General features: G+C 39.5%; 1 long non-coding RNA gene across 1 annotated transcript in view; it reads left to right on the forward strand.

Moving 5' to 3' along the window:
• Window positions 1-15114, forward strand: part of LOC118251663 (uncharacterized) — a 126100-nt gene that overhangs the window by 30181 nt on the left and 80805 nt on the right. Inside the window, exon 3 of the long non-coding RNA XR_004779897.2 lies at window positions 8331-8468. This is a non-coding gene — a long non-coding RNA (uncharacterized LOC118251663). The remainder of the gene's footprint in view (window positions 1-8330; window positions 8469-15114) is intronic.

Here is a 15114-nt window from a genome sequence, read left to right on the forward strand (position 1 = left end):
GGAGAAAAGCGGAAACGTTTGTGTGGCCCTTTCACAAAGATGCATGCAGAATAGTAATTTGCTGTGGAACAAATTGGCTGAAAATGGCAGGGCAGGGGGAAGGCTGAGCCCTGGCTGCTAACGCGGAAGCGGAGGGAAGTGCATCTGCAGAGCCAGGTCTCAACTTGAAGTTCACAGGTCCTCAACACAAAGCAGATCTTGCTGCCTGCTGGGCTGTCTGCACCAGCCTGGTCTCCAGGGCCCAGGTGTGTAGAACAGATAACTAAAAGGGCTGTTGTAGCTTTTAGGTTTACCAAAAGAGAGGAAAACCCATTTCTGTCTATATATGAGAGCTGGTGAAAGACTTCCTGTTTGTATATGCTGGTATGCTGGTGCCTTAATGCAGCTAAAATTTGAGTCTGCTGCCCATCTGTATGTGCCTGCGGTTGGAGCTGAGCAGCACAAGCTACTTTACTAAAAACCAGGAAACTGCACCATATGTCATAGGCTCTTACTATTAAAAAAATCCAGCAGAGAGCTGGGAGGAGTAATAAGAACAAAGCTACCTGAATTAAACGTACAGATTAAATATTTCATGCAAAATGTGTACTGCGAAAATGCCTCCAGCCTTGCAAACTTGAGAGCTCTCATAACTACCTCCTTGTTTGTATTGCCCCAGTTCTGTACTGTTTTAACTACCGCATGCAGTAGATCTTTGGTAGTTACTTTTATGGTTATACCACAGTCGGAACAGGAGACAGCTAGCTATTGATGCTGTGAACACACCCTGTTCATCGTGTTGCAGATAATTTGCAAAATGGCCTCAATCTTTTTGTAGGTTCGGTCGTGACAAGAATTAATCAACAAGTAGGTTTTGCTGACATGCTTTATACCAAATTCTTTGTGTTGACTTCTGCATTACAAATAACAAACTGCTGGTGGCAGATACTGACCTGTTTGTTGAATGGGGCACCTGACATCTGCTTGTGAATTGGAAGGCTCCTTATACATTCACGGACATTCGGTATGGCTGCACCACCTATGTGCAGATTCCAGCACACAGCAGCAGTGCCATCATGATTTTCTTCTGAATCTCCTTGGAACTGCAGCCCTGGTTCTTCAGACTAAGTGGGAATGGATGTGAAAGCCAATAAATAGATGTTGATGGTAGGGGCTTTTGCACTTGTTCTGCCCACCTCTACCACTCCATAGTTACCAACAATAGAAGACTTAAATTACTTTTGAAAAACAAATGAACAGAGTAAATGATATGCTGTCATATCCTTGACTGGGCTTTTTAATAGTGTTTGTTTGCTTATCTTGCTGATTTGCAAGGTCTGGTAATTTGCGATTGGCCTCCCAGTCATTAGTGTGGATTGGCATGGCTGTATTCTATCAGAGGGACAAGCTAGTCAGTGAGAAAAAGAGAAGCATCCCATGTTAGGGAAGCTATAGGAAAATGGCTTGAATGTTGTTTGGTTTTTTTTTGCACTGCTTAGTGTTGTAATTATCTCGAAACTTTATTTCATATTGGTTTAGTTCTTAGTTAATTTCCTTGCATGTAGATAACTGTCCAAAAAAGAAGAGCCTCTCCTAGTCTTCAGTGAAGGTGATCTCTTGTTACTTTTTGTTTGAATACCCCCACTGTGGGCCTTTTATCACTTTTATGATAGGTGACATATTTCTTATATAATGTAGCATCTGCACAGTGTTTGCTGAAAATTAAGCTGGTTTAGAGCACTATATTTCAAACCTGTCATAGCAGTTTCAGTGGCCATGTTCTTCCATTTTAACCAAATTATTAAGATTTATTTATTTTGAGAAAGGACATGCTATTTCATGCCAAAGTCCTTAAAACGTCCCGATTAAACTCAGTAATTTTATTCTCTTACCAAACTTGTCTGGGTTTTTAAAATAAGAATGGGTATCACTTCCTGTGGCCCATCATCAAGCCGTTCCTACCTGACACTTGGCATGAAAGGATGATCTTTTGGTCACAGCATAGTGCTGCAAGCTCTCAGGGAAACTTGTTTTCCAGCCCTTCCTCATTTTCCTTGGAGATCTTAGAAAGGTCATTTATCTTACCTTACCCTGTTGTCAGAACCTTAAAAGGAAAGTGTTAATGATTGCTTAATGTCTTGCTTTTTCTCTGTGAAAATTAAATTGTTTATTTTAGAAAGATCTGTAGAACTTCAATCCATGAAGGCACACTGAATTAGCTGTTTTCTTACATGCTTAGTATGTCCAGTCCTCTGCTGCTAGGAGTCAAGAGAATACTTGTTCTTTTTTTTCTCTTTTAAGAACAAGAGTTATTTATTGGGTAAAATTGGATGGATTCTCTTTATTTTGTGAGAAAAGGGAAAGAAATGGAATAATGCATCCAAGGAACAGAATCAATAAAACTAGGTGTAGTCCTTGTTTTGAAGGTATTGATGCCAATAAGACTATATTTGTTAGTGCATTTTTTTTGCTATTCAGAACCCTCTAATTTTTCTCCCTCTGTGAATGAGGTGGGTAGTTTCACTGCTGCCATATGTGTTAGCCTCTTCTTTTCTTAGCTTTATTATAAAGCTTGCAGTATTGCAGAGTCTAAATGATGCATGCTTACTAATGGACTGTTTTTACCATCATGAAGACAGAAAACAGGACCACTTGACTGGTTAAAGGCCTTATTTATTTAGTTCACTTACTATCTGTGTGTAGTTTAGGTATGCCAATTAATGCTGACTTGAAATTCAGAAAAGCAGGTTGTGATTGAAACAGCCAGCCCTGGACTGTCTGTGGGTACAAACTAGGGAGCCAAGGACTGGAGGTTCTAGGTGGAAGGTTGCTTTAACAGCTCAAAAGAACCCCTTTCTCTGGAGACACTTGAGTGAGAGGCCTCCAGTGCATGGTCTGAGCTGTTCCTTGACCTTGGCCACATGATCTGTTGGTTGAGCAGAGGCTTAAACCTGAGAACGTGGTTGTTCTGATGTTCACAGACATCTCGTCTGGTAAGAACCCTTCATCTCTACCTTCATGTTGTAATATTGGATGGGAGAGTGGAGTGGCCTGGTTATGTTGTCCTAGCAAGGTGCAGGGTGTTTCCTACTGTAGTAACATGCATGTATCATGTTTTGGTTTTGTGCATCATTATGGAAACTTTGTTCTGAGGTCTTTCTCTGGGTGTCCCTGTGACTGCAGATTGATCTATTAGGGTGGCGAAGAATAATCAGTTTTATTATGAAAAATTTCCGTGTGGCCCATGCTAGTCAGAGGAGACTTTTCACAGGAGCCTGACAGAAAAGACCAGCCTTTCCCTACGATTAAGGGGAAATTGGAGTGGATTACAGTGGATGTTAGAGAGTTTTTGATTCCTCACTGCAAAAGGCAATCAAGGCAGCCCAGGGCTCTGGGGAGCGGACATAGTCAGTCAGTACAGGTTTCTGAATTCAACCGTTTTATATGTGCCTTCAGGAAGAGGATGGGTGAAAATTCACCTTCCAAATGGTAGTTTGATGTGTAGAATGAGACATGCTGAATTGCTAGACTGCTCGTTATTTTTGCAGCCTGTCTTTGGGGAATCATATATTTTTTTTCTGCCCTTTTTGGGGGGGTGAAGGTGGGGAAGGGGAAGGGAACCATTGTCAGATTCAATCAGCCCTTAATGGAACTGAACTAGGCAAGTAAGTGGGTGAGCACATGTGTGTGTATATAGGGGTGTGTGTGCATATGTATAAAATTATTATTCTACTCTTGTTTGTAAGCATTATACTGATTCCTGCTGTGCCACTTCAATTACCATGGTGTTTACCCGAGCACGTTTTCTCTTTTATTCTTCTTGTGCGACTTCTATAAACGTTTCTAGTCTGCATGTCTGTTTTTCTGTTGTCCAACTTGGCAATTTTTTGCTCTTTAAAAAAAAAAAAAAAAAAAAGGAAACCATTTTGCTAAAATGTGATCTTCTCCAGTCTGTAAATGTCCTGTCTGTTCTTCTACCACCCTGGTATCTTTCAAGTCAGAGACCTGCCTGATGTGCTTTGTAAGCAGCCTGTTTATAAAGTGCTGCTGTTCAGTGGGCTCTGAGCATAGCGCTGCTTCGACAGAACCACAGCTGGGCTTGGAGTCATTTTCTCTATTCAGACCAAAAATACTAACATCTGAAATGCTATTGTTCTGTATGACTGACATAAAAAGATCAGAGGAAAAATCATTATTGGTGGAACTGTGAAACTCCTGCTTGACGTATATGCTAACTTTTGGTTTCTTCTTAGTTTAATTCTGCTTTGCCAACAGTTGCAGGTATGTTGTTTGGCTAAAGCCTGAGTTTGGTGGTGTGGAGTGAGTAAGGAAATATATGCTTCTTTGTTCTGCGTCTTGAGAAGAAATCTTCAATTCTGCAGAGTTCTTCAGGGAACATCTGTGCAAGTACAGCTACTTTTTATTTATATATTTGTAACGACTTAATTTAATTTGAAAGTGAACTGCAGTAGTGGCCTTGGTAGGGAAATAGTCTCTCATTTTTCAAATACATGCATATATATATATATTTTAAACTGTACACTCTATGTCACCTGTAGTCACTGAATATAGTGTGCTTCTCAAATCTGTCTGATAGTGGTCTCACTCCCAAAGGTGTTGCAAGTCCTAGTTAACATTTGCAGAGTAATTCCAGGTTCTGAATTCTGAGGTGGAAATGTAAATGCCTCCTGTCCAGGATATCTGGGATCCCTAAACCACTGGACTGTACTAGAAAGATGTGAGAAGACTTTGTTCAGAGCTTGTAAATCCAAGTAGGTACTAAACTCTGAAGGCTGAGGAAGCTGCTATGAAAGAACCAAGCTAAAACTTTGTTTCCCTTCCAAGGACAGTTTAACAGTGATGTTAGCATGTTTTAGACAATGGATAGCTTGATGTCTGAGGTCATAAATTTTTTAAAGTAGCCATAGTGTGCTGCATTTTTTTCTTGATCTGCACTTAAATTTTCATTTACTTTTATATGTTGCTGGCTGAGGGCTGCTAGTTTTCTATCATGAGATATGGCTGCTGAAATAGATTTTTTTTTTTTTTTTTTCCCAGCTCTGAATAAATGTGCATTTTCAAAGCAGGTGTTTGGCTCAGAGTAAGAGAGGAGATGGTTCTGTAGGGAATACTCTTAGCAAAGCAATGTCGTAAATAGGTCTTGTGTCAGTGTTTGGTGTAATGTCTTGATATGTGTCATCATGAATTATATATTATTTCGGATTTATCACTTCTTCCACTGATAAGGGACATTGCTTTTTTGAGTGAGTTTTCTTCTTGGCTTGAAAGATTTACTGATACATTGAAATTCCCTGTATTGGAGATTCAGATGAACTTTGGAAACTTGAGATAAGAACTATAAATCTGTTATAAACTAGGAAGCCATTTCTCAAAGTGTGTATTTATTGACAGAGTTTGTACTAGCTTATTCTTCTGCTTCTCATTTGTGTGCATCAGAAGAGCTTCTCTTTTCAACAGCATGAACAAACATTGAAAAACTTAATGTGGGATATACAATATATAGGTAATTTATCCTCATTAAAGCATCGCCAGGTATTGCCTCAGAGGGTTGAGTGGGGAATGGGTATCTTCCTGTAAATGTCTCAAGTACTGCTCTCAGGTTTTGTTATTTTAAAATACTTTACATTTGGTGGTGTTTTTAAAAAACACCTCTAGACTTAAATCCTTATTTTGGAGCTCTAAAGTAGTGTTATTAACAATTGAAGTTATTTATGCAAAGTTGGCTTCAGTTAGGTGTCTTGAAAATAAGATCGCTTAGTGGATGGTATAAGAGGGAGGCAGGGAAGCCACTGTTGAAGCTTCATCAAGAAAAAACCCCACAACTCTGCCTCTTCAATGAAGGGAGACATAGCATATCATTGATCTAACCTGCCAAGACAATGGCATGAGAGAATAGCTGGCACAGTTAGGCCGTGCAACTTGCCACTGCAACCCCAATGGGAAAATTGTGCCTGAGCAGATACACATATAAACAAGATTCTGAACGACAGACCTTAGGCAGACATGTGCAAAGGCTGTTACATAAGTTATGTACAATGGTTTTTCTTTCCTAACATTAGTAGATTTATTTTAATCAATGTAAATCTACAGGTAATAAAATATTTGAATTTGATTTTTGAAATCTTAAACTTTTCAAAAATCTTTAATGAAGATCAGGGAATAGAAATTAATGAGTGAAGGAGATCACATTTCTATCATTTGTTTTTCTCTGTTGAACCCAATTAAGATGCATTTTTCCCCTCTGTTTTTCAACTCCATGTATTTTGTAAAATATTGACACAAATTCAGGTTGAAATTGTGTAACAGTTTCAGAGCAAGCAGCTTAGATACAGAATTCATTTTCTGTTCAGGTCTGCTTTCATCCCATTTTATGGTTCAACTGAGTTAAAGATAAGGCTCAGATGACTTCCCCTGGGGATCTATTAGATCCAGCCGGAGACTTCGCAGAATCACTCTCCTGCCTTTTACCCAAAGGCAGATTAGTAGCTGGTTTACCCCCTTTTTGCTGATATAACCATGAAGTGAATAATACAGTTTCACTTCTAGCACTGCAGAAATGCTTTGTATTGTGGTGGCTTCATCTGTGGTGCTAGTTCTGGCTACTGAAATATGTGGCAGTGGTAGCATTTTAACTTTGTTCATGTTGCCACAGTGAAAGATCTTTTAGATGACATAAGCCTCAAGACACAATCCCAATATTAAAGCAGTAAGTCTCCCTCTTCGTGCCACTTCCTCTACTCCAAACACTCAATTATTTATCAGCTGGCATGGGCATTATGGACAAATCTATTGGAACTTAAAGTCACATTGTAAAATGCACATGGAGATTCCCCCATTGCAACTGTGAGATGATTCAGAAAAATCATCTTTGATCAAATTGTGCAGTGGAGAGGGATGAGTAGAAACATGTTTGTCTGGCAAGGACCACTCAAATTTAATGGCTGCTAATATGAAGAAAGAGAAATTAGGAATACTTCTTATTTTATTATTTTTTAACCTACTCTGGGCCACATCCAGAGATTTAACTCCAGAGCTTGCTTCAGTTTCTGGATATTTATCTATGACACTTTTAAGGACAATCATTAACTGACTAAATATTGAAACGGTCTAAGTAAAGATAGCACCGCTTCCTGTGCTTTCTATTTACTAAAGACCTGGCTCTTCAGCAGCTGCAGATTTCTTGGCATCTGTGCAGACTGTGCAAGGAAAGCACCCAGTAGCTAAGCTGCTGCTGTTTTGGTTGGGTCTGCTTGAATCATAATAATTTTCAGAGCACATCTAATTCCCGCCTAGCCAAATCAGCATGAAGGCAGGGGAGCTTGGTTGAACTTTATTTGGGGGAGGCTTTGTTTTAAGCATGTTTTAATCCCTTGCACTTCAGAAGATGCCAAACTGTAAAGGGGAAACAGAATCTTTGCCAGTCATGATCAAGCATCCAGCTTGCTACTCAGCTGGATATGAATATTGAGCTTGTAGTGATGGGACATCACTGCATGGAAAAATGCCAAAGCCATTTTTCAGTATAAGAATAATACTTAGATGGTCCCATAGTATTAAATGGTACTAAATGATAGATAGAATAAAGAAGTCTTGATATTTTAGTGTCTCTTACTCAACTTACGAGGGAAGAATAGTTAAGTACTTCGGAGCTTTATATCACATGCTGACTGGCTGCTGGGATCAAGAGGAATTGATTTTTGGCTACAGTAGGTGTCATAAGAAGCAAACAAGCATGCTTTCTTTCTGCAATTGGATATAAATGATGAAAGCACCCAGTGGTGTACAGCAATGAATCAGGTCAGCGATGAATTCTTATGTCTGTCAGAACATTTGGTGTGTGGAGAAATGGAAGCAAGACGAAACCTCTTTCTCTGGGGAAGTGGGGAGGAGCTGTTTTGTTGTTGTTGTTGATTTGTTGTTTGTTTTTTTTCCTTTTGCGAGGGGGTGTTGGGGGCGGTGGGGTATTGTTTTGCTGCAGATCTAAACCTAGGTGAATTTACAGGGATGTCTTTGGAGATGGTCTTCTTTCAGGAATCCCAACTCAGACTGAGAACAAATTGAAGCAGTTTTTATTCTTTTTTCTTAGATTTTTGTCCATGATTCTGCCAGGATACTCATGCAGACACAGTGGTCAGTCTGCATAAAGCTGCTTGCAATATGGGGAACTGTATGTTTTCATTTTGTCTTCCATAATTGGAAATAAATCCTCTAGATTGAAAATAGAATGTATTGCTTGTTGCATTTGGGGGGAAAATGTGACCAATGTAATAGTGTTGTATTTTTACATTGTCTGAGATGAATTGATTCTCTTTCTTGCATTTCATTTGCAGAACTGCTTTCCAGCTCTGCTCAGCTAGACAAGATGAGGAGAATGGGAACAAAGTAGGAATTTTCTCACCCAGATCTGTAAGCTGTTTTCAGCATTGCTGATATGCAAGCTGCTCTAGTTTTGTTCCAACACAGTACAGGTGAGTTTAAATTAAGAAACTTATAATTGAATTTTTAAAGGTAGAATTTAATATGATGAAGTTTAGTATAACAATTTCTATTCATAAAGCCTGATTCTTCTTTGACTTTGTGCCAGCATAACTGACAGGCTCACTCAACCTAGGGTTCATCCTTCAGTAATAAGTGTGAAGAAAACCAACAAAGCCTCTGATTTTCTCCTACTACAAGGCATATATTCAGTTTGCTATTGTATTGATAGTACTGATGAATTTGTCTGGATCTTGATTAATGCAGTGAGATACAGAATATGTATAAGTACTTAAAACAACAACAAAAACACAAGCAAAAAAGAAGACCCAAAACTGCTATACATCTCATGCCTTTGCCCAGCAAGGCGTAATTTGCACGAGTAGCCCCCGGCCTGAGTGAATCTTAGGTAGTCTTCTGTGTCTGATACAGATGGTGTGAATTGCTACAGCCGCTAGAAACAAGTCTTAGTGCTTTATTCAAGCTGATGCATGACATGATTTTAGTGATGTCATCCCTAGTGTGTTGCGTGTGGGTGGCAGTTTTCTCTTGGTGTCAGATATTTTTTACAAGCTTTGAAAAGGCTGACGTGTAAACTTAACAGAGGAGTAGATGTGAGGAACACAGATGTGAGAACAGAGAAGTGTGGGACAAGAAATGTATTTTATTCAATGTTACTTCAACTTTCGCAGTACTGAACTGAAACAGGGTGAGTATATTGAAAACTGTTGCCCAACTAGCATTTGTGTAAGCTGTCCCAGGAATGCACTCATGGGGAGCATCTACAGGATGCTCTAAGCATTTGCAGGATTCAGAATACAGCTGGCTGCTGCTTGCCCTGCTCAGCATGCAGGCAGACAAGCTGTTCCACATGTCCATCTACCTGCAGGAGTGCTGTTAATGCTGTTGGTCTCTGGAGTGCTGGTGAATTTCAGGTAGATATCATTCTAGATTAGTAGCCTCTTTGCCCCCATAAAAATTAGGGTTAGGGCTGTGTTTGTTTACTTAGAAGGGGATCTTGGAACATTAGTTGTGGATGTTGTAGCAGACCAAGATCCAGTGGCTGTTCTAGCTCAATCACAATTTACACAGATGGAGTAATTAGGCTGCATTAGTTTGAAACGGGTAATGTGGGAAGGAGGTGCCCTCTGCATTTGTAGATTTCTTGTTTTATTTTCTTCCACTGTGATGGTGGTCACTAGAGCTATGTAAAATACCAATTAACCAAAAGGGAACCCACAGGAGTCAGGGAAGTTCAAAGCACAGCTACTTTCAAGAGACCTCCCAATGCCTTAAGGGAGTAAAGTTTGGCAGTCATTCAGACAGTGTAGGTGTGCTACTAGTGTCCCCAGTCAAAAGTTGTGCTGGTTGGCATGCTGATGGAAATATTGAAAAAACGTAATGCGGTATTTGCACTCTGATTTTTATTATTATTATTATTTTTTTCCTTAAGCAATCAAACAGTGCTCAGGAGAAAAGCTTCTAATAATGAGCTGTTTTTTCCCCTAAAACTTTCTTTAAAAAATATTCTTATTTTTATTTTCTGCTGGTATTGCTGGCCATAGGAATATAAATTTATGAACTATCTGGATGCAGGAGGTGAGACCTTCCCTCTTTCACTGATAGCTCTGTAAAACAGAGTCCTTCCAAATGTGTTCCCTGAGTACTGCGTGCCAAATCCCTGATGTCATGTGAACAATAATGGACTACTTTTCTCTTCTGCTGTGTCCAGCTTTTTTGTACCATTTCAAGCCTCTTCTAAAAACTTCTCTCAGCTTAGCCTTTCTTGAGCTCTTGTTGCAAAAAATATATTTATAAACCTGCCATGGAACTATGAATAAGCATTGTAAAGCTAAAAATTCAGACTTCCACAAATTGCAAGCCAAATTTTTTTGAGTTCTCTGGATGTTGACCTGATGGTCTTGGATTGGGCTCATTGATTTATTTGCAAGGATAACTTCTGCTCCCATAATACAAAGATTAAATGTCATGTTGTGAGGAGTGAAAGAGGTCTTGTATTTCTTGGAGTGGATCCTTGGACCAAAATCTAAAAAAGTAAACTTTTTTTTTTTTTAACCTGTTCAGAAGGTGCTGGTTTTTGTGTGTGTATTACTCTCTGAAAAACAGGAATAATGAAAGAGCGTTAATAAATAGGATGAAATTTCGCTGTCAGGAATGCCATGTAACTGGGTTTCTGGCTTCTCTTACTGTGTTATTTTTCACATCCAGTGGGGACCGGCAGCTGTGATTTAGTGCCTTCCTGGCATTTACACCTGTAGGTGGCAGCAGCTTCCTGTTCTATGGGCAGTGGGGGCTGGTTTCCAGTGTGATTAGGAAACTGAACATTAGAAACAAGACCTTCCCACCCCTTTTCTAAGGTTAACATTCTCCTTTGCTACTGTGTAAATAGGCGGCAGTGCTTGTTCGACACATCTGTCGAGCTAGCTTGCTCCTCCTCCACTCGCTTTAAACATGGCTTCTCCCTTTGGTTCTGGGTCTGTTTTTCTCCTATTTTAATTAGTTCCATTCTGTTTTCGGACTTCCAAGGTCTAAGATCTGCTTGAAGGTAGAATCAAAGACTTGGAGAAGGGCTCTGCAATGCTGTACCGGAAATGTTGTAAAAAAGAGCAGTCAATGGGAACTGGGAAACTATTAATCTTTTCTACTTCTGTTGAAATACGTGTATCGTTGTTGAACCCTGAAAAGGTCCAAAGTAGCTGTAAACAAATCAAGTAATGTTTTGACTTAATGTTGTTTTGATTTCTTTGGGTTCTTCATTCTCTGAATTAAGGCTGTCAGAAAAAGAGACATTGTTATCAGCTTGAAATATAAATTTGTGTTGCAGTAACATATGAATATTAATAAGTAAGAGAAATTAAATAAAGTCTTAAATTTATTCTAGCAAGATAAGCCAACAGAGCAATAGCGAAACAGTGGGAGAAGTCAGAATAATATGAGGAATGATTCTAGAAAATACTGAGAGAAGGGTACTTTTTAAAAACTATATTAGCTGCTATTAAACTTTTTTTTTTATTATTATAATATTGAATTGGATCTCTAGTTTGTGTTGAGAGAGTCCATAGAACTTGTACCATCTGAATATTCTCTTATAAGGATTCTCTTCCGACAGAGACACAGGGTAACAGCTGCTGTGCCTCATTGCTGGGTGTTCAAACCGGAGTCTGCAAGAGGACCAAGTGTAGGCAGTGGCCAGAGGCAGAGGGGGTGGAGGGAAACTCACATGACCGCTCACAATAAGCCCAATCAGCCGAGAAAGAGATGGAAGCAGGTGCCCAATGTGTCTCGTATTGGTTTTCTCTACCTAGGGATTCCCTTTTCATGGAGGATTCACAGCTACACAATTAGAGCAGCTTTCCAGTGCATGAAGCAGCTAGAGAGGTATTCAATCCACTGTTTCTCTCTACTGGTGGTATTAAAGTCAGTGTTCCAGAAGGACACTACCAATATTGCTTTGGATAATACTGTAGCTTTATCTGCCTGGCTTCTGTCCAGTAACCGCTGCTTATCTCAGCAATGATACCAGGCTGCGTCTTTAGAAATGAGGCCCGTGTGTGTTTTCTATACCTGTATCAGGGATTGTATCATACATACTAAATCTTCTCTCAAAAGGAATATGAACAGTACCTTTTTCTTGTGCAAAGCACCCGTAATGCTACTCTATAGTTTATAATCTGTTAGATGAAACTGAGAAATGCCTCAGTTTTGGATGTCTAACTCATCTTCCTTCATAATGTTGTAGAAGATCAAAATTCAAAATACATTGTTGATGCTATCAGAAAAAGGCACTATGTTTATGACAGTGAAATAGGTTCAGCCTGAAAAATTCAAATACTATACTTTCCTAAGGTAGAAGTATTCCAAACGCAGGCTTCTTAGTGCTATTTTAGAATTACATTTGCTTTATGAAGCTCATAGTCATTTTCTGTCTCCAAGGAGCAGAAACTGGATGTGGTGAAGGCACAGACAATTACTGTTGGTCACCAGTCATCACTTTCTAACTGCTGGCTGGCTAGTCAAATATAAATTTAGGACATATCTATTACTTTCCTCTGGGTGTAGGGTTTTAGGAATCTTAAATATTTTACAGCAACTTTGCTTCACTTCAACACTGTGGACAGCCATTACAGTGGTGCTTAAGAATCAGCTCTTGGGATGCGTTGTTTTGCTGCTATGGTATGAGCATTTGGGAATTTTCAGTGTTGTGTGTTCTGGAAGTCCTTTTGTATTTCGGTGGGATTTGGGGGTTAGGGCCCTCTGGAACCTAACTTCAGGGTTTTAGCTGCCAGTCTTCTCTTTATCTGAACACCAGAATATTTCCCATAGAGCCATCAGGATACATGATAGAAAAATTTGTATGGTGGATTTTACACTGTATAAGTTGTCTGCGGGTATAATGCTTAAAAAATCTGTATTAGCTCTGGGATCAGGGAAATGAGGAAGGTGCTGAGGCGGTATGTGCTTTTATACACGTGCATGCATGCACATTCTCTATACCTGATTCATTTGATGGATACTGCTTCTAGGTTGCTTGATAGTAATGACAGGATCATGCTTGAGAACTGGTGTGGCCAGAATTGGCTGTAGAATTTCAGGATACCTAAGGCTGTTTACAGTTCTGTGCAGACCTTCATAAAGTGCTGAGCTGCTTCCTTACAAAAGAAGCCTTGGCCGTTACTGTTTGGAAGAATTTGCTCTCGTCAGTTACTAACAAGTCTGGTGATAGATTGCCTGCTGAGGTGTTTGTAGAAAGTGGTGATACTCCACATCTGCATAGTAACTGATGGCTTTTCATGATTGTTTTCTTTTTTTTTTCAAAATTGTTTTTCATTGCCACTTCAATGGCAATGCGTGTTTTTTTTTGTTTTGTTTTTTGTAACAGCTCTAGAATTTCGTCAGCCAAAGGTAATGTATAAAGTCTAGGATGTTAAGGTACTTACAGAATTTTGAATGCTTTTCTGAAACAAATCGTGACTCTAGACCCAACCGAAGACACTTTTTCTTTCTTTTCAGAGATCACATAGAAAGATGAAGTTAACCACATACTTTGTCTTCCTTTTTCATGTATTTGGTGTATAGTTTGTAGTGCAGTTGTTTTCATACATCACTGAAACTGATTATGCTATTGTGCTTGTACAGTGATGCAGTCCTGATGTTTTTCAAAGAAATTATTTCTCTTGTGAATTCAAAGAAGTGCCTTGTCTAGGTACCTGGCCATCAGGGTGGCATGCAGCAGCAAGGTGGCTTGGCTGAAGAATGGGAGTGCATCTACTTGTATTAGAGTGGGTAGAACCATCTGATATCTCATTGGACTAACTTCTAAAGTGGACCAAGTAAATACTGCTAGGAACCTTACTGGTACACAAAAAAATACTGATTTTGGACAGAAGGTGTTTTTGTCCAATGCAACTCAATTTGTCCAATGCATCTCAATCTGGTTTGTAACCGATTTGAAATTTGGCTTCAGGCATGGACTGTAGAATTCCTGGGAGTGTGGTGGAGGTAGGAGCTCCCTCACTATCCATGTAGTTAAAGCCTCTTATTCTAATGTCTTCAAACAATGCCCATTCCTGTACCTCTCGTACATGTAACTTTGATCAGAATTACCAGAATTATCCTGCATGTGTAGATATCCTTGTTAAAAACAAGTGGGTCACTGCTGCTGTCTCCTCTGCTAATGGCACTGACTCTCATCTATATCAACTACCCTCTGTAGAAATTGAAATAATACCCCTGGCCAGTTTTAGTGTTGTGCCTACAAAGTAGGCTACATGCAGGGATGTGTTCTGCCACAAATAATTGACATCAAAGTTAACACAATACCATATGCAGTTTTTGAGGGCTTTGCTCTGTTTGCAGGTCTCTCTACCCCCCCACCCCCACCCCCACTTTTTTTTTTTTTGTTCTTTCTGGTACATAGATTGATTGTTGGTATCCTTTCCGGAAGAGGAAAGAAACTGAGAGGCACTCATTTTCCTGTTTGGTGGTGAGGAGAGTGTAAAGGTGCCTGTCGGGATGAGACTTGGTCATGTTAGTACAGTTGTCAAAAGCTAACCTCTTTAGGCACCTTAATGACTCCCTAACAAAAATGGAGCTGGAGAGCCTTTTCTCCACCTTAGTCTTACAGTAATATTGCAATGATGCATCCGTTCATTGTGTACGTAAATGATGGCCTGATTCATGCAGGATCAAACAAAGCTATGGATTAATTCTTAGTTTATCTTCAACAGAGAAAATCCTTTGTTATTTTTCTGCTAGAACTGAAGAATCTGCAAGGCTTATCTTTACCGTCACTATCTTGATTATTCAGAGTTCCCAGCACCCTCCTGGAACAGCAGTCTGTGTGCATGCGGATGATAAGTCTTGAAGAATGAATATAGTTATTAGCTGTGGTTATTTGAACATCACAGTTCATGTCTAGTTCCTTTGTGTCATGCATGCTGAGTACAGAGCAGAAGATGCAACTGTTTGTTTCATCAGAACATCAGAACTGTTTCTGTTCTGATGAAAAGAATAAAGGTTTGGGGACAAGAATACTGAAAAGTTTCATGTACTCCTCCCCTTCCTGCCCTTTTCAGTCCCCTTCTGTAGCTTGTTCTAGCACCAGTACTATCAGCATCA

This window comes from Cygnus atratus, chromosome 11 (assembly GCF_013377495.2).
Source record: "Cygnus atratus isolate AKBS03 ecotype Queensland, Australia chromosome 11, CAtr_DNAZoo_HiC_assembly, whole genome shotgun sequence".
Taxonomy (NCBI): Eukaryota; Metazoa; Chordata; class Aves; order Anseriformes; family Anatidae; genus Cygnus; species Cygnus atratus.